The sequence below is a fragment of the Pipistrellus kuhlii genome, unplaced genomic scaffold, assembly GCF_014108245.1.
Source record: "Pipistrellus kuhlii isolate mPipKuh1 unplaced genomic scaffold, mPipKuh1.p scaffold_m20_p_4, whole genome shotgun sequence".
NCBI lineage: Eukaryota > Metazoa > Chordata > Mammalia > Chiroptera > Vespertilionidae > Pipistrellus > Pipistrellus kuhlii.
This window is the reverse complement of record NW_023425540.1, coordinates 28,278,906-28,298,606: the sequence shown is the minus strand read 5'-3', so window position 1 is coordinate 28,298,606 and position 19,701 is coordinate 28,278,906. Positions and strand designations below refer to the sequence as shown.

General features: G+C 46.4%; 1 long non-coding RNA gene across 1 annotated transcript; it reads right to left on the bottom strand.

Annotated features, from left to right (window-relative positions):
- Positions 1 to 153: 153 nt before the first annotated feature.
- LOC123651208 lies at positions 154 to 19,419 on the bottom strand. Its single transcript, XR_006739757.1, has 3 exons — positions 19,409 to 19,419; positions 10,753 to 10,759; positions 154 to 316 (listed from the first exon to the last, which is right to left on the bottom strand). It is a non-coding gene; the product is annotated as an uncharacterized LOC123651208 (long non-coding RNA).
- Between the last annotated feature and the right edge of the window lie 282 nt (positions 19,420 to 19,701).

Here is a 19,701-nt window from a genome sequence, read left to right as displayed (position 1 = left end):
AGAAATAGATGTCAAGCTGGGAGCTGGGAGGGCCGCTGACCTCCTCTGCTGGCGAGACAGACTGACGACCTCCTGAGCCACGCAGCACATCTATTTATACTCCAATCCAACAAGGGGTTTCACAGGAAAAAAAGGAGCCTGGGAGAACCCAGGTTCCACCCACTCCTTCCTCCTGGTCAAACACAAGCCAGGAACTAAGAACATCTCCGCCTTCCCAGGACGGGAGTGCAACTGAAATGATTCTGTCAATATTCTGGGCCCAGTCAACAACAATTTAAAGAATGTCCAGGTGTCTTCCCATTTGGCCCTCTACAACCTGCAAGAGCCATGAGAAGGCTGGTGGGACAACTGATGCAGAGAGAATGAAAAGGAGTCCAAGATACACTCAACAGTGCTCCAATTTCTTTTGAAGAAGGCATCTTTCTAGTGTTGGGATTGGGTTCAGTGTGTTCTAGCTTTGAACTCACAAAATTCAACTAATAAAAGTGAAAATAAATGACACAGAAATTATTTTTGAACATACTCAAAATGTCTGCAATGACCTTGCCAAGAATGACAGTGAGAAGGATCCTTGACCGCAGAGAATATCAGGCAAAGCCATTCAGAAGTTGGTTGAGGTTTGTGGTGAGAGTGGAAAGGGCCTCACTGGCACCAGGAATGAGAAAAGGAGGCTACTTCATTGCTGCTGCCACCGGGTGAAACGGGGCAGAAGTTGTCACAAAGATCCTGAAGAGGAGGAGGATGCTGGCAAAGAGGGCGGAGGTGGCATTTTTAACTCCTAAAATAGTGCAGTATCACTGTTAATGAACTATATTACAGGAAGCTCAACGCTGTGTTTCTCACCAATAACCTTAGAAAGCACTTGGAAAAAAAGACTAAAGAAAAGGTTAAGTGACAAGATGCACAATGGTTTATGGCTGTCACTGCATAGGCCCACAGATAACATGTTTTGTGTTTTTGAGTAAAAATATCTGTATGTTCCTTTAAAAGATTTCCAGCTATGCTTACAAAGTTTATTCCACTACCCAGCAAATACCAAGTTGGATAACAGCCCAAGTGCAAAAGAGCAAGTCTTGAGCACAGGCTGTACGTATTTCCTCTCCTCCCAAATGCCCGCCTGCAGCCTGCTCTCATCTTCTCCTCTGAAGCTCACTCTCACTGTATTTTCATTCCAGAGCCATTTAGGTGCCCTCTGGAGCCTCTGTTCAACACCGAGTAATCTCACCTCAACATTAGCCTGGGGGTGGGGAGGGGTCCCTTCTCTCCCTGTTTCCTTTGGAGCCTCTCTGCAGCCTCATCCAGGCAATGCCCATTCTTCCCATTCACTGCACACCCCCAGGGTCTGAAGAGAGAAGATCTGTGTCCTCCTTACCTTTCAAAGATACCATACTCTTCTACTTTCATGTAAGTGCCTCTTTCTCTTCCTATGCCACCTGGTTACCACCACCACCCAAGGACTTCCCACTGACATCTTGGTATCTTACCATCTTTTCTATCCTAGATCTTGTCATCAACTCACACACTTTCATATCCATGTGGACAATACATCCAGTGCACTGGCCTTCACTCTCCTCCATCCCCTCCAGTCTCCGGTCACAAGTTTGACTTTGGAATCACCTAGCATTGTCTCACCTGAAATATTCGCCCTTCTCTCTGACTACTACCTCCTCTCCTAAGACCTTGTTCTCATAAATACACTAAACCCGACTTGTAATCACCCTGAGTCTTTTCATCCCCCATTCTTCCCATTTCTCTACCTTGACTGTTCTAGGGGGTTGCTATGGAGTCAAGAAACAGGGCCACTCCAGACAATCTACTCTTTACCCAACTACTGGAAGCAGCCCTAGGTCAGGGCACCTCCAAAACCCCTCACAGATGCCTTCATCCTTAGTGACCAGAGGGAAGAGACAAGCAGGAGAGTGAGCAGCCTGGGGTTAGGCACTGTTGCCTGGGTAAGCACGTAGGAGGATGGCCCAATTTTTTTCTCAGGCCAGGAAGGAATATTTTGACAGCTGAAGGAATATTTTGTGCTCTGCACCTGCCTTGCCCCCTGCTCACCACCTGGAGATGCATCCCACGGTAAGCAGAGTCTATAGGACACATGGCAGCTACAGCACTTTCTCAGGGAAAAAGATGATTTGGGCACAATTCCCTTGCCTCCTATCAGTTCTTTCATCTTCTCTTTCTCTCTTTCCTGGTAAAGTATTTCATAACCAGCGCTCCCTGGCTAACCCCCAACATCAGACTCCTCCCAGGTTTCTTAAAAATGCAAATTCATGGGCCACGGGCATATTAAATAAGAAATTCTGGAACTAGAGCCAGGATCTGCACTTAAACATTGTTTTCTCTGTTAGAATCTGAGAACCACTGAAAACCAGTTACTTCTTTTCTGCTCTTCCATGTATCCTTAGTCCTCCGCCCCCTCTCCCTCTCCCTCTGCCCCTCCACTCCTCAGCATCACAGTGAAGCCAGCAGGGACCCATGTGGAGGGACAAGAGCAAGAGTAAGGCCTACTGGGCTTCTAACTCCCTGTGCTGACCTCCCCCTCCTTGCAACCTATTGTGCCTTCATCTATGATGTCTCCTCACAGGGTTCCTAGAGGCCCCACTTACTTTAATGTGGCCTACTTGCCCAAAAAGAATACCTGGCAAACGGGGACTTAATAAGCTGAAATCAAAGTTCCAGAGACCTAAGGTTGATCTGGTTTTGGCCAAAGCCATCATCTACCCATGCGTTTCCACTAATAGACTTGCAAAGATGGAAATCTTAATCAGTGCCAAACCAGGGTTATAAAAAGTAGACATGTTTGCCACCTACTTCACTCCCGGGGATGGGGAATGAGTAGGAGATGACTATGACCATGAAGCACTCTGAACCTAGAGAAAATTCTCTGAGCCATTCCTCTCCTCACAGATCTCGGTGGCACCAGTCCCCTGCAGCTCTGACAGCTGAGCTATTTTTGTAAGTGAATGAGTCAAGTTGTTGCTATCTCTACTGTGAATCAAGGATAAAAGGGAAAGGTGAGAAAAGGGAAAGAGGGCATGAGAGATAAGAAATGGAGGTGAGATGCAGAAAGACATTGGAAACAGAAAGAAAAAGAGCCAGGTGCCCTTCCCAGGAGCAAAGTACCCAACTAGACGTTTTGTGAACCCACAGCATCAGGTGACTCCTAGAAACCATAGTGACAATCGCCCCTCTGGGCTCATTTGGGTTCTGGAGGGACTGGGGGTGCTGTGTGTCAAAAAGCTTGGTTAGTGGTCAAGTGTTGCCCATACAGGGTGTCAGCTCCTACCCTATTTGTGACTAAGGAGCAACTGCTCCTTCTAGCAGCCCTACCGAAAGACTCAGGACACCACCGACCAGAAGGAAGCTTAGCCAGCAAACACGTTTCCATCAGTAGCTGCATTTCCTCTGTCCTCTTGCCAGAGTGCCTAGGGACTTTAATGAGGGTGCTATTTTAGCAAGAAACTGGGAGAAAAAAAAAAGAAAAAAAAAAAACGAGAAGAGAATACGCCTACTAAGAACATGCTGGATACCTATTGTAGCACACAGCCCCACAGAGGGTCTGCACTCTACACACGTTTTTATTTATATATATATTCCTGTGTTCTGCCTCATGGGTGTGCAAGATTTGCTTCCATAGGCTCACCCGGCTTCCTCTGGGGCTCTCCTTCTCCTCGGAGTCTGACTAAGACCAGAAACTTACCCCAGCACTTAAGAAGAGACTTCCTCCAGGTCTCCTTTCTGACTCGCCCCCTTCTGCTTTCTGTGTGAGCTATTGAGCAGGCCTTGCTGCAAGGTGTGCTTGCCTCCAGGACCTAGCACTAGAGGGAGCCAGAGAGCAACGAGGGCCCAACTTTTCCTTGGAAGCATTGAAAGCCCTGGCACACCCACTACCTCCTCCAGCCCAGGAGGCTTCATAACATTTGCCCATCCTCAGAAACACACATCTCACCTGTCATCGGACAGTTCCCTAGTAAACTCTTATTTTCTTCTTTATCAAGTTTGGGTGGAAAACAGAACAATTAATTTAAAAAGCAGCACACGAGAACCTAAACATTATTTATGTCTCTAATTATCTCATTCTAGTGGGTATTTTAGTCCCTGTCTGGTCAGGACATTAATTATCTTCATAACTACAGCAAAAAGTTAAATAATAAGCACCCAAGGCTACAGCACTACTGTAATGTGCAAGCTTAAATGAACTTATAAATTTTATTAATGAATGCTTTACCCTACTCCACATATTATAAATCAAACAAGAAACCTATTTCTATCTTTTTAAGGGTGCAGTGCAAAAGCTTTAACATTATTGAGGATAATTTTTATTAAGTTTAAAACTCCCCCTTTTTTTTTTCAGTAATGAGACTGTTATGAGGATAATTTAATCTAGTTTGTCATGAGGCACCCCGGCTTGTTAAATAAGTTAATAAATGACTGTGCATTAATCAAAGTGACAAAGCTATGAAGAGCTGGGGATGGGAGACAATTCTGGTGATAGTATTAATTAGTATTTAATTAGAAACTTAGGGCCCATAAATTTAAAAAAATCATTGTGGAGACATTTATGCAAATCGCGGGAAGCCTGCCGTGGAGTTAGCTTTGCTTTAAAGAAACATGATTTCCCCCCTCGCCCCCCCCTCCACCCCTAGCATACTGTACACAGCGGCACTGCAGCCACATCACGTGGCTTAAACGAGCTCTTCTTTTGTTTCCAATTTGTTCCAATTACAGGCCTGTAAATTCAAATCGTTCTTTTGACTATCCTGATTGAAATGTAGAGTTTCCACAATTTCTACTGGGAGTTGTTGGTTTTGGTTTTTGTGTGTGTGTGTGTGTGTTTTTTAATATATATAAAAGGAGAGAAATGTTTTCAAGAAATAAAGAGTTTCAGATGCTTTTTTTTCTGCTGTTTTAATTAAGATGTGTGCCACCATTTTCTAAGAACAATTGTGAATTCCATTTGGTGCACAAACAATGCCTCCTTTTTCCCTCCCGGAGAGCTGTGGTGGGTTTTGTTATGTGATATTATATTGAAGGCTGCACGGGCTCCACTGCCATCGTGTTTATTGTCATCACAGCCCTCTCCCCTTTTCTCTCAATGGCATGCTTTGATAAAGGGGCTGCTTTTGATGGCCCCGAAAGATAATAACCAATTGGTTCCGAACGTCACTGCTTTCCGAGGTACATGGTCCTCTTTTTCAGACTTTATTATTTGTTGCATTTATTCAGGAAAGGTTATCCACAGTAAAACCGCTTTTTCTATTCAACAGTCTATCTCTGTCATGGTTCATTTATGTGTGAGCATGACGGACTGAAACCCGTATTATCCACAGCTGACAAGTGTCAGGCCGACAGTTCAATCAGCCCTTCCTTGAGATGATGCCCAGGGCCCCGTGTTTGAAGTAGGACAATAAAGCAGGCAACACAATCAGGGTCAAACTGAACCAATCCCTGCATATAAAGGGGATTCTGCCTAATAACACACTGCGGTTTTTTCCCCCCTCTCCAAACACATTAGTCCTTAAACAGTGACTTGGCCCTTAAGAAAACCTGTGACTGACATGAAAACGCCGAAGTTTTAACGCGGTTGGTTTATCCGAAACCTCATGGGGCTGCTTCTTTGTTGCAGACTGGTTTTGTCAAAGTCAGAAAAAATAATGTATTCAGGGCCGGATCATTTTTAGGGAGCGATTTGAATGGGGTTTTAAGCCAGACATCCTGATGTTGACACGGGGATCATTTTCTTGTCCTTTTGTTTTACATGTGTGGAACAGATCATTTGCATCGGCTAATAAAATTAAATCTCTGAAACGCGTACAAAAGAGAGCTCCTCCTTCGGCAATACTCCCAACTCCCTCCCCCGGGGGAAGCAAGCACGGCAGCCGGGTGTGTTTCCTTCATGCTCCATGCTCGGTCTCTCCCTTGAACACAGGTGAGAGTGCAAACCTGCCTTCAGCATTAGGGATCCTGGGCAACACTTCGACTCAAATGTGTATGAAATCATAGCACTGCCAATCCTAACAACCAACAGCAGAGCCAGAGCCGGTGCAATGCCAATAGGCTGCAGCCTGCTCCTTGGGGTACAGGGGTCTGTGCCCTTGCTCTTGTCTAGCTTTCAGACCACTGCAGGGGATGGCAGGCAAGGGTGGGCTGCTCACCTCTTGGAAGGAGCCAGAACACTAACTGGCTTCATAGGGAAGAAGCCAAAGACGTCCCTTAAAGAATCCCAAGACTTTCAAGCCAGAAGGCATCCCAAAGAACATCCAATGCAACCTCTGGGCTTTATGGATGAGGGAGGCTCAGAGACATGTGTGACTTCCAAGGCCAAAGAACTTGTAAGCAGCGTAGAAGAACAAAGTTAACGAAAACAACAAGACTCCTCTGTATTTTGCTTCCCTTTCTCTGGCCTTATTGGGAAGGCCCACGTTAGTGTGGGAGAGTCTGATCACAAGCGGAACTCGGAAAGCAGAGAGCAAGTGCCCGGAGCTACCAAACGTGACTGATATGGAATCCTTTCTTGGACAATTCTGGAAGGTCTAAGTAATGTGTTTTCTGGGTGTTGGTGATTTTCTGTTTATACTGCTGTCCCAGTCCATTCATTTACCCACATTTGCTGCCCTGCTGCAGCCCTGCAGACCATGTTGCCCAGGCTCTCTTAACAGGTGACCGGGGGAGGCATGACAATGATTGGTGGCTGATCAGAGGGTAGGAGGCCAGAGGCGGAGTAAGACTTCCTTCCTCACTCCCTGCTTCGACTCCTCATCACTGAAGAGGCTAATCCCGCCATCACTTCTTTTCCACCAAACCCTGCCCAGGTGCCTGCTGTCTTGGGTCACGTCATTCCATTTTCCTCCCTTTTGCCCCTTAGTCCTCAGGGGCCAGCAGCTTCCCACTGTGGCTGATCTCTGGGTGCCTGCACATGTCTTGTTTGTTCACTTAACCCTGCCCATTCTTCTGTTTGTAGTGCCTTCTTTAAAGTTGCCATTGGAACCATCTCAATGAATTCTACTTCCTGTTGAGACCCTGACTGACACATTGAATTGCTTAGCTTCCTAACGGTCTTCCTACTTCTAGCTCAGTAGTTTTTAACATATTTCAGAATCCCATAGAGAATCTAATGAAAGGTATGGGCTCTCTCCCCAGGGGGGTTTGGGAAGATGGGGGGAGGGGGAGGCGGGAGGGGAAGAGAAAGCCACCTACACACATTTACACAAAAATTTGCATATAGTTGTGGAGTATTAACAGGCTTCTAAATGCAATCCACAAATCTTCTAGGGACCCCCTGAGCCTCCGGTTCATTCTCTCCACCTTTACTAACTTAATCTTCCTCAAACACCCATTTCTTCCGTTTGATCATATGCATCTTCTCCTCAAAAACCTCTAGTTGTGTCCGACAACTGCCATAAAGCATGAAGCTCAGAATCCTCAGTAAAGCATTTCAGACTGAATCTGACCCTGTTAGAAAAAGAGCTCAAGGGAAGGAATGTACTAGAAGAGAGCTGTTATGAAGGTGCTGGAATGGGTGAAAGGGCGGAGGGAATGGTAAGGCAGCCCAAAGGTGCACACCAGCAGGAAGCCATACCTGGGTGGGAGGGACAGAGGGAGAATCCGGGAGCCAGGCTTCTTGGAGGGCCACAATCATAGCGAGTGCTGCCAGGCAGGGGCTGGAGCCCAAAGCAGGAGGAGAGGGCGAGAATATCCTGGCTGCTTTCTCCACTGCTCTCCAAGCTTCCACAGACCACACTACCAAGGGGCCTGCTGACATGGAAGCCTGCAGGGGCTCCGTGTCTCGGGGTTCAGAGTGGGAGAAGATGGGTGATGGGCCTAAGATCAAACAGGCTCAGGTCCATGAAAGCCCCCCAGAATCTGGCCTCTCCTGCCATGGAGCCCTGGTGGAACCCGGGGTGTCCTAGGAAGGCTCCGTCTTCTAATAGCTACGGCACACCGACTGTGTGCCCGACACTGGTGCCGGGAGGAAAGCGGGGAGAAGCGGCCCGAGAGTTGCAAATACAAGTTCAAGATTGAGGCTGATGACTTGCTCAGGCAGAAAAGCAGCCAGGTGGTTCAACGCAGCAGGCTACCACAGAGCTGGGCAGGGGGCGGGGCAGCAGGAACTCAGGGGGGGACAGGGCATGGGTTTGTTACTGGGGTAGGCTCTGAGAAAAACCTCCAAGGACAAACTGAAGACTTTGAACACTGCCACTGAGAGGCTTGGGAGAAACCACACCCCTGGCCCTCGACTCCAAGTTTAAAGGGGCCAGATGCACTGAGAATGGCGGCCATTTGTTGGAATCTCCTGTGGAGCTTTAAAAAACATACAGGCTGTGGTACATCCAGACAGTGGAGTATTACTCAGCGCTAAAAAGAAATGAGTCACCAAGCCATGAAAAGACATGGAGGAAACTTAAATGCATATTATCTATTGAAGGAATCCAATCTGAAAAGTATATGACATTCTGGAAAATGATCCCATTCTGGAAAAGGCAAAACTATGGAGAAAATAAAATCAGTGGTTGTCAGGGGGTTGAAGGAAGGAGGGGTGAATAGGGAGGTCACAGGATTTTTAGGGCAGTCAGTGAAACTACTCTGCATGATACTAGAATGATAGACACATGTTTCTGTTAATTTATCCAAACTCACAGAATGCACAACACCAAGAGTGAAACCTTATGTAAACTATGGACCCCAGTGGATAATAATGAAGGTTCATCGGTTGGAACAAACGTACCATTCTGTTGAGGGATGTTGATAATTGGGGTATGCTGTGCAGGTGTGGGGACTGGGAAATGAGAAATCTTTCCCCCCTGTTCTTCTGCTCATCATTACTGTGAAACTAAAACAGCTCTGAAAAATAGTCTATTTAGCCCTGGCTGAGTAGCTCATTTAGTTAGACTTAGAGCATCATCCCAATACAACAAGATTGCAGGTTTGAGTCCCCATCAGGGCACATACAAGAATCAATCAATGAATACATAATTAAGTGGAACAACAAATGCCCCTCTCTCTCTCTCTCTCTCTCTCTCTCTCTCTCTCTCTCTCTCTCTCTCTCTCTCTCTCCTTCCTCCTTCCCCTCTCTAAATTAATAAATTTAAAAGAAACATCTATTTAAAAATAATAAAAATTAGAATAAAATAGGAAGAGGCCTGGGTCCCATCTAGGGAGGAGTGTGCCCAAGCCAGTTCTTAAATTTTCAGAGCCAGATGTTGAAGGCAGGATTATTTGAAATTAGATTATATAAGCTTACAATTAATTGTCTTATTAAAAATAAAAGTAATAACTACTCAACATGTGTCACTTTCTAATTATCTTACTGCTCTCCGTGCTCCCGAGGTTGCCTTCGGAGGAGAAACACGGGGTGCTGCTGTTCCAGGCTTCCCAGCCCCATGTTCAGGGCTGTCACACTAACGGCTTGCAGACTATTTACACCACAGAAATTAGCCAACGCTATAAGTCAGGGCTCGATTTATTGTGTTGAGTGTGCAGATCAGGGGTCGGCAAACTACAACACACAGGCCAGATCTGGCCTGCAGCCTGCTTTTGTATAACCCACAAGTTTTCCCATTTTTAAAGGGCTGTTAAAAAAATAAATAAATGAGGAAGAGGGGAAGGAAGAGACCATTTGTGGTCCACAAAGTATAAAATATTTACTCTCTGGCTCTTCACTAAAAAATATTGCCAACCCAACCCCTTATCTAGACTTAAGAAAATGATGGATAAGATGTTAATAATGTAAATTAAACTTAAAAGGGCATCGTGTCTGAAACCGTTATAATGTGAATGGCACGGAAAGTTTAGGGAAATGCTCTTACAGTGTTTGACACCTGCGACCCCACCGGCAAAGCAGTCTCTCGCCTCACTGATGAGCAAGCAAAGTTCCAGCATCGGTCATCAAAAATAGCGCCCAGCGCTCATGTGAAACTACACTCATGAGTCAGTGACTGAATCCGGACAGTAACCAGCATTTATTTACAGTCTGATTTTGTGAAATCACAGTTGAATTGCAGCCATATGTTAACTACAAACACCAGAGTTCTGCAAAAAAAAACAAAAGCAAAAGTCAAAACAAAAAACAGGAAAGCATCATTTAGAATCAATGGGCGAGTGTCCTGTAATAAAGAATACTATATATTTTATCATATCTTTTGAAAGGTGTAGGCTACACATCCTTTACTTCGGTAAAATTTAGAATAAATTTCTGTACATACATGCATGTTTTTATTTTCCTAAAGAGCCAGTTTAGCACTTTCCCCAGCTCACCAACTCATCCTCTCCTCCCCCCCTCCAGGGTGTGACTTAATTGGTCTGGGAAGCAGCCTGAGTCCTGGGATTTTTAAAACTTCCCCCAAGTGTTTGCCATGTGCAGCCAATGTTGGAAATCGCTGGCTTTAGAGGAAAAGATCAACGTGCAAGGAGCAGAATCCCCTTAAGATTTTGTTCTCTTTGATCAGAAAGCCCACTAAAATCAGACCAGGGAGGCGCTGGGAAGGGAGCAGGGGGCGGGGGACGTGCTGAGGATGAGGGAGGGCGGGAGGTTCCTCCGGGAACTGGACACACATCAGTGGGCTGACTTTTTTCCAACTTCCCAGAACAAAAATTTCCTGGAGCGGAGTTCTCACAGCCTCCCAGACAGGCCACTGTTTCCATAAGTTACTCCCATGTCCCTTCTTTTCTCCGGCCTCCCTCAGAAGTGTTACCCAGCGCTCACATTCCAGCCCCTGTTCTCTCAGACCTTCCCCAGCTATGCCAGACTCAGTCACTTCCCCCTCCGGAGCCCATTACCCCCTGTACCCCTTGCTACCAAAACATCGTGCCCAGTGGTTTCCAGGCCGACCCAGTAGCCAGGTGTGGCCAGAGTCACACAGTTGTAGCTAATGAGGCCTAGTGAGCAAAGTCCAATGAGGTTTGGGACAGAGCTTGTGCTTTCCTGATAGGAATGTTAGGCACAGTGGGTACACACCCCTCCCCACTTCTTCCACAGCCATCCTTCCCGGGGGCACAAGGCAGCCAGCCGCCGGCAAAGGACAGAAGGGGAGAGGCCCTCACTGAGCCACAGCACCCGCCCCTGACTTCTTGCTTTTGAATGTCTTGTTCTGTGAGAGAAGTAATTCCCTAGTGGATAATCTGTGGTTGCAGCCAGATGAAATGCCAGGCCCGCAATCTCATAGCCACTGGCCCTCCTATAACTCTATATTCCTGCAGATTTGTTCTGCCCCGCCCATACTAGCAATCTCCACAGCGTAAAAGACTCCTGTCCCAAATATTCAATTACAGATCAGTTGTTTGAAATTTGTACCCACTTCCCTATAAGCTTGGACTTTCTTAGGAAGTCTGTAGTAGTATGTTTACTCCTGGAAAAATCGAGGTGATTAGTAACTACATTAAGGCAGAGTTGGGCTTAGGTAGCTTCCTGAAGAAGTGAGGTCTCTAACAGTGATTTCTAAATCACTGTTAGAAAGCATATAGTGAGGAATAGGCCCCAAGGATTTGGGTTTTGCCCACAACTTTCTCGTGAGGCAGGAGAATCGTGTATGAGGAGAGCAGGAACTCAGTGGGTGCATGTGCTTGGGTCAGAATGTCAGGGGCACAGAGCACAGGAAGGCCACGTCTCGGACAAGGAAGAGAAAGGAGCTGCTGAGTTCTGCTCCCCCCCCCCCCCCCACACCCCCCCCCCGCACCTCCCCCCCCCCCCCCCCCCCGCCGAGCTCCACAGACCACACTAGCAGTAACTATTGCACACAAGGTTGCATTCTGGTTTTGTATCCCATTAACAGGTATCATATCGTAATTGTTCTTAACAGGACCACAGAAATGAGAGATGGGAATGCTGGATAGAATGATGGAATGCGGTTCTTTCACCGTGGATCACTGTAATAAGCCTGCTCGGTCATTACTTCCAAACTCCGCTGCAACTTTGCCAGGGAGGCAGACCAAAATGAGGAGATAAACAAAATGGGCTTCCCGGCTAAATGTGACGCCTAAGTTTCAAGATTCTTTGCTGAAGTTTTAAACTGATTGTCAATTAGTCAATGAGCTATGGCAGGCAGTGCATTTCTGGGTAATTAGTGTGTGTCTTAGGGGGCTTATTTGGCATGAGGCTGAGGGCAAAGTAATTTGTATCTCCCAGGAAGTGCAATAATTGCCTCAAGCTGAACTGCTTGGAAAGTGTATTAATTCTATTAGGAAGCATTTATGGCATTGTGTATGGCATCCTGTATATTCATGACCTGTACTCATTATCCCGTGAGTGTGGCACCCCGGTGACCAGGGGGAGGGTGGGGTTGTTTGTGCAGGTGGAGAACTCTCTCATTGTCAGAAACGATGCATGTTGGGTCCTGAAATTCATCTTAGTAGGAGACCCCTGGATCTTAGAAGGGTGAAAGTTCAAAGGTCACAGCTAAGTTCATTGGCTTAAAAGTTGCTTTTCAGGGAGCCAACGGCCTCTTCAGAGCTTGTGTTGCGGCCCGGGGAGAACCCCTGTGAGAGCCAAGGCTCACGGGGATTAGGAGAACCCCTGTGTAAGAGGAGGGGTTCAGGGATTGATCCTGGTACCTGCGGACACGGCCTTCCTCGGCCCCGCTCAGGTTGTCCACGGCACAGCCACGGCCATCATCCTTCACTGACCGCCCAGTCAGCATACTGGTTATCTATTGTTGTGCAACAAATTCTCCCAAAACTTAGCAGCCTAAACCGCACACATTTATGATCGCACCGTTTCTGTGGGTCGGAAAGCAAGTGTGGCTCAGCTGGGGCTCCTCCTGCCTCACAACCTCGCGCAGGGCTGCAGTCCAGGCATCACAGGAATCTGTGGTTTCCCTGGAACGCCCATCGGGGGAAGGCCCGGCTCCTGCACTTGGTTTCCTGAGGGCAAGGACCGAGGGCCCAAGTTCCTGGATGGATGCTGACTGGAGGCCGCCCCCAGTTCCTGGCTGCATGGGTCTCTCCAGTATGGAAACTTGCTTCATCCGTGTGTGAGCCAAGAATGCAATAGCGTCTGCCAGCAAGGCAAAGGGCCCAGTCTTTTGTAACTTAATTGCGGACGTGACATCCCGTCACCTTCACCATATGTATTCTATCGATTCAAATCAAGCCACAGAGTTCAGATGACACTGCAGAGGAGGGAATGACTCAGGAGCCTGTTAACCGGGAGGTGGGATGATTGGGGCCACAGGAAAGCCGGCCTCCATTGCCAGCCTGTATCCCCGTGTCCTCTTAGTCTATCGGGCTCTAGGGGCTGAAAGGGAAAACAGGCGAGACCTGATCTAGGCTGGTGACTAGGGGCAGCTCCTCTGCTCAGTGACAGTTCACTGGAAAACTCAATAATGAAGAAAAGTTAGGTAGGTGCAGAGTCAGGGAAGAACATGACATGTTGCAGGAACTCAGCTAAGACCTGAGTGCACGAGGGGGAAAGGCAGGCCAGGATGAGGTTGGAGAGGCAGGAAGGGGTGGGATCCTGCCAGGTCTGAGGCAGGGTGAGAAGTTTGAATTTTATTCTGAGTGCACGTGGAAAGCCACTGGAGGGTTTTAAGCACAGAATGACATGATCCAATCTGCATGTTTAAAGAGCATCCTGGCTGCTACTCAGGGAATGAATTGGAAGCAGGGAGAGTATTTGGGAGATTCTGCTAACAAGAGATGTGGTGACCTGGGTCAGGGAGGTGGCAGGGAGACGAAGAGAAATGGGCGCATTCAGAATTGAAAATTGACATCCTCAGAGAGAATATGTGCACATCACATCACCAGGTCTCTTCACTCCCTCTCCTCTTTATCCATTACTTAAGGGAAACACAGAGAAGGTGGAAGAAAGGATCATGTGACCGTGATGGCAAGGAGAGGGGGACAGGATGACAGTTGAGGATGACAGGAAGAGGGCCAAGACCGGGATGGAGAGTAGCATTGGGAGGACGTGGCCCCAACTAGGCCCTCCCTGTATTAGCCGCAGCACACAGCTTCATTCCTGTGCTCCTGTTTCCTCTTCATAAAAATACCTGCCCTTCAGGGTTACTGAAAGGATTAAATTAACTAACAACCTCACACATGTCCTGATAACACCTGCGTGGTGCATTTGCTCACTTTGTCGGATAGCTACTCCATGGTCACCGCTCCCTGACAGCCAAGCTGAAATAGCACATTCCCCACCTCCATCCTCCTGTAACCCCTGGTCCAGCTTCCGTTTGCTCGCTAGCACCTCCCACCACCTGCTTGGCTTTGTTCATCGTACATTCTCAGGCCCAGAAGGTGTATGTAGCAGGTGCTCACTATACCTGATGAGTGCTGCAGTGTGTTTGCCAGTGTTTCTAGGCGCATCTCGGACAGTGCAGAGAAACCTGCTTAGAATCTAATAACAGTAACAGCCACTCAAACACTGAATTGTGCAGAGGAAGCTGGGAAGTTTTGGGCAGACAGGAAGAGCAGGGCCCATCTCATCTACTCCTCGCTCTCCTCCAGGAGGAGCAAGAGCAAGGCTGCAACCTTGTCTCATTTGACTGGCTTCGCAGAAACATCATCAATTTATGCCTAGAAAGATGTATGATTATATCTCAGGCAGCATCTTGAAAATGTCTTATCTCAGGAAAGCGTGCAGCTCCTGTCTCCTTTGCCATTTGTGTCCACTCAGCACTGTCACTCAAACTCCACTCAATGGATGCAATCTGGTAGTGGTGGCTACTTCCCAGGGATGTACACCTTCTGCTCAGGGCAGTGGGCTCTGATACAATGTGCTTCTGGAAGCTTCCACCCACAGTTGCTCTTCTTCCTCAGTCCCTCGGTCATTGGTTCTCAGAGGGGTGTAGAAGCTTGAGGGACATTTATGGTTGTGTCAATAACTGGGAAACCCCCTCAGGGGCAGAGATGTAGACATTCTGCAACATCTGAGGCACATGGTCACAACAAAGAACTGTCCAATGTCCCACAGGACTATGGAGTCCCTCCAGGTATGGGTGCAGTGGAAAATTCTACTTACAGTTTTCTGAGACTGGAGCCTACCTATGTTTTATGTATAAACACAAAATACTTCCTGTACAGTTTCAATGTGCACTGAACTATCCAATAAGAAAACTGAAAATTGTGGAAAGACTGACTTTGTTTTTTGCCAAAATGTTTCCCAGAGTTGGTCGCCGTTTCCAAAAATCATATCGTGGTATTTGAATCATCCATAGGACACACCTGTATAAATCCGCCTAGGCAATTGCACATTTACAATGGCTTTATATAGAGATTTTATTGCAGAATCATTATGTATGTATATCTTATTTCAAAATACCACTCTAGAGAAAATGTCAATACGCAGTTAAGTGTTGTTTTACTTGTCTTAAATCCAAATACATTTGTTATAAGGCAGGAAAGCATCTGAGTTCTTCCTTCTGAGCCCTAGTTCCTTGCTACTCAAGGGTGGTCCACAGACCAGCAGCATCTGTATCCACTAGCATTCTTGTTAGAAGAAGCATCTTGGGCCCCACTTTGGATCTATTGAATCTGGATCTACATTTTAATAAAACTTCCAGATGTTTCTCAAACATAAAAGTTTGATTAGGTCAATCAGAGCATGAAAAAAAAAAAATACTGTTCCTTTATTATAAACTAGAGGCCCAGTGCACAAAATTCTGGCACCGGTAGGGTCCCTACGGGCTGCCGGCTGAGGACTCTCTCCCTTCCTCCAGCCATCTACCACCACATGGCCTCCCTCCCTTCCCCAGGCTGGCCCTGCCCCCTAGTCAAACTCCCAGATGACCTCCCAGTTGAGGGGGCAATATGCATACTACACTTTTATTATATAGGATGACTTTTATTTTATTCCCTTTTTTTATTACATTAGTACCTTATATTAATTTTTTAATTGTATGTAAAAGATAGGTTATGCTATCAATGAATTTCACCTCAAGAAAGTATAAAATGGGAGTGATCAGATAAGTTTTAATGAAAAGGGCTGTGTGTCTAATAGAGTTGAAAAGGCTGCTCCAAGGTCCTAAGAATTCAATAATTGGGTATCACAGACTTTGGAGGACCTAAATGAGAGTAAGGTGTCAGAGTCAAATTTCTCTGAACTTGGCCATTTATAAGGCGAATGAATCCTATATCTATATTTCCAGCTACCTGTCTTAATGTCAGAGCCCACTAGGTGTATAGCTCTGCTTTCCACATGTACATTCGCCAGATCACAGAGTTAAGTGTCCTGCTGTCTGCTACAGGGTCAGGCCTCACTCATCTATTCTACAAATGTTTTTTTGATCCTCTTCTTTGTGCTACGCAATGTCACAGGCCTGTGAGTAATAGAATGACAAAGCCCACCTTTGTGGAGCTTGTCCGGCAGGAGAGCTCAGAAGCCCACATGTAACTATACAAAGAGTTAGAAAGTGATAAGCTAACTGAGAGAGGTACAGATAGTTCTACACATGATGGGAGTGTGAGAGGGACAGAGATCACTTCGACATAGAAAAAAATATTGAGAGGTCATCAAAAGTCAGCTGAGTCTCTATACTGCCCAGGAATCCATGGTTTCTCTCAGTAGCTCTCTGTTCCCTGATACAGCTATTTTAACTTTCTATACTCCCCTCAAATCTGTGTGGCTATCTCTGCCTCATCCCCAAACCTCATCAGTTGATCTTCCTTTTTATCAAAGTAAAATAAATGACCAAATTACCATCATTTCTCTCTGCATTCTAACTGGTCCACATCTCCTTCTCTCCTGCTGTTACTGGGGCAGGGCCACTTAGCATCTCATCCCCGCTTTCCCCCATTCTCAGACATTTCCACTACATCGATCATTCCCACCATCTCCAGTACACTCAATATCTCCCTCTCTACTGGAACCTTCACATTAATCTTTAAGCATGTTTTAGTGTCTCTCAGTACTATTTTTCAACCATCTACTGGCCTCTCCTCTCCTTTGCAACCAAACTTCTTTAAAAACAAAATGTGCCTGAACTCTTTCTCCCCACCTTCTCAACTCCTACTTACTCTTTGAGTTACTGCAACCAGCTTCTGACCTCACCACCCACAGATGCCCTTCTTACCAGTATCACCAACTATCTGCTTGTTTACTAACACCAAACTCTTCTCTGTCTTTATCGCATTTGCACTTTCAGTAGCGTTTGACACAGCCTCTTCCTTTGATTTTCATGACACACTCCACTGTGTTCATATCCCCCACCTCCCAGGCCTCTCCTTCTCAGCCTTTGCTATGGGTTTCTCATCTCTTAAATGCTGGTGTTCTTTAGAGTTCAGCTCAAGGTCTTCTTTACTCTCAATAAACACTTTCTCTGGGGTAGGCCAATTATATCCTTTAATGACTCCTAAATCTATATCTCCAACCCAGTTCTCCATCTTGAACACACTTCTAGATAACTCCATCTGGATGTCCCAAAGGTATCTCAAACTCAGACTAACTTAGTTCACTATCTCCCGCCCTGCCTGGCACCATGTTCTACCCATTTATCAAGGTTTGACACTGTGACATTATTCTTGACTTCCTACATTCCCACACCAAATGAGTCAGCCTCAAATCCATGCTCTATCCTGCAGCCAGAGTCATCTAACATGTGAACGTGATTACTTCACTATTCTGCTGAAATCACACTCATGGCTCCCTCATTGTCCTCAGGATCAAGTTCAGCCACAGTGAAATTCTCTTATTGCTTCACTTCCTTCTCATTCATCTTCCAGACTTAGACTAGTTTGATCTTTTTAAAATATAAACTTAGTTCAATATAAGTTTAAAATATAAGCTTACCCTCATTTTCACAGCTTCCAGAAGCTCTAATGGACCCTTTCTCCCCCTTTACCAATAGGCCAAACCAATAACATTTTAATGTAAAAGGTTCTGTTAGCAAAAAAACATGGAGTATTCAAAATAGCTGGGATATTACTCAGAATGGCTGGAGCACAAAGTGTCCTTCAGGGAGGGGCTAAAGATGAGCTGGAGAGATGCACTGAAACAAATCAGGAAGGGCCTTTTATGCCAAAATAAATGTAACCTCATCCCAGGAGCAAGGGGGAGATTTCTTGCAAAGTTCTGAGCAGGTGAAGGGTTTTGTATAGCAGTCACTTGTTGCCCCAGGTCACCTCGCCTCAGTTGTGCTGGGCAGTTTGGTGCCCATAGGCTCTCCCTGAGAGAGTCAAGCCTTCAGCGTCACCTTCCTCTAGCTTATGCCAGCCCTTACATTCTCACCTCCTGCCTCGGGGACTTCTCAACAACAAAACTGATACAAGATGTGGAAATGTGCAGCATGCAGCGCCACCACCCTAACTACCAACAGCTTCAGGGCAAAAAGAGGGAGGAGGCCAGGCTGACTCCATTGTTTAAGCCTGGTGCCTGAGAAGATGAAGGTGTGGTCTACAGAAACAGAGAGGGGAATAGAGGCTGTTTGACATCAGAGAGCCAATGAGCCAAAGAAACAGGAGGCAGAGAACCAAGTCTTAGGAGAGAAGTGGAAGTAACTCCAGAAGTTTGGCCTGCAGGATAGAAAACTGGGGGAGGACATAAGGTATTTATGTTTATATATAAATACCTGTCAGGAAATAGAGTCTAAAAAAGGGAGTCATCTAGAAAAGGAAGGATTATAAGTAAAGGGCAGAAAATCTCAAGGAGACGGACTGTGGCTCCGTCCATGAAAATACCCTCTAATCCCTGCATTGACTTCCAGGGAAGGAACAGCTTCTCCCTGGGATGGCTCACACAGGATGTCCAGGAGGCTGTAGATCAAATTCCTAATTCCAATGGCAGGTTGAACTAAGTGAGGTTAGATCCAGCTCTGAGAGTCTAGAGTTCTGTGTTCCAACCCCCATCTCCCTCCCTCTCATTCCCACCATTCACAACTTCACATTGGTGATGCAGCCTCACCATGGGTTTGCCTTAGAAATAACTCTGAGCAAGACTTGGGAACAGGTAAGGTTTGCCCTAGGTGCTCTCCAGCACTACCTCCTGGGGACCTTATCTCGCCCACTGCTGCCTCCTCACCAGGTTAGGTGCCACCTGGTACAACTGGTTAGGTAGGCCTTCTAGCACCCTCTCAACCACACCGTGCACATGTCCACCTATTCATGTAGGGCCTTCCTAGACCCAGCTGTACCTGCCCCTTTTTATTCCGAGCACCAACTGCCTTCTCCAGGTAATGGCGAGGTACTGGCTCTCCTTCAAAACTCTCCACTGTGCAGAGGAGGGATGAAATTCAGAAATCTTCATGAATCTCTTTAGACAGTGGTTTCAGGAAAGAGCAAAGACAGTCTCTACCTTTTGAGTTAGACAGTTTTGCCCAGCAGTATGTCCTTTTTCTGTCCTTCTCTGGCCAAGGAGGGGAGCTTTGATAAACATATTTGTTCAGGAGAGCGGTCCACACAGAAATCTATCTGTATTAAGCATCAAAATGACAAATTCCTGATCCAATCTTCTGGGAGAAACACTTCTTTGAACAAGTTCTAAACAAAGGGAAATTATGTCAGGTCCCTCATTCAATAAATATTTTGTTAAACACAATGAACAGGGCAGTGAACTAGACACTAATGGTGCCACAAGAAATAAAAAATAAATGTCAAATGTATCCCTTGCCTTTAGAATTGCACTGGGAAGAAGAGATCACCCCCATTGGAAGCCAAGTGACAACACTGGCATATGGCTCTGTGAGGGCCATATGGCTGCACAAGCCCAGTGGCCCTGAAACCCTAGCGTGCCTGAGACTCCTCGGGGAGTGGAGTCAGTAAAAACGC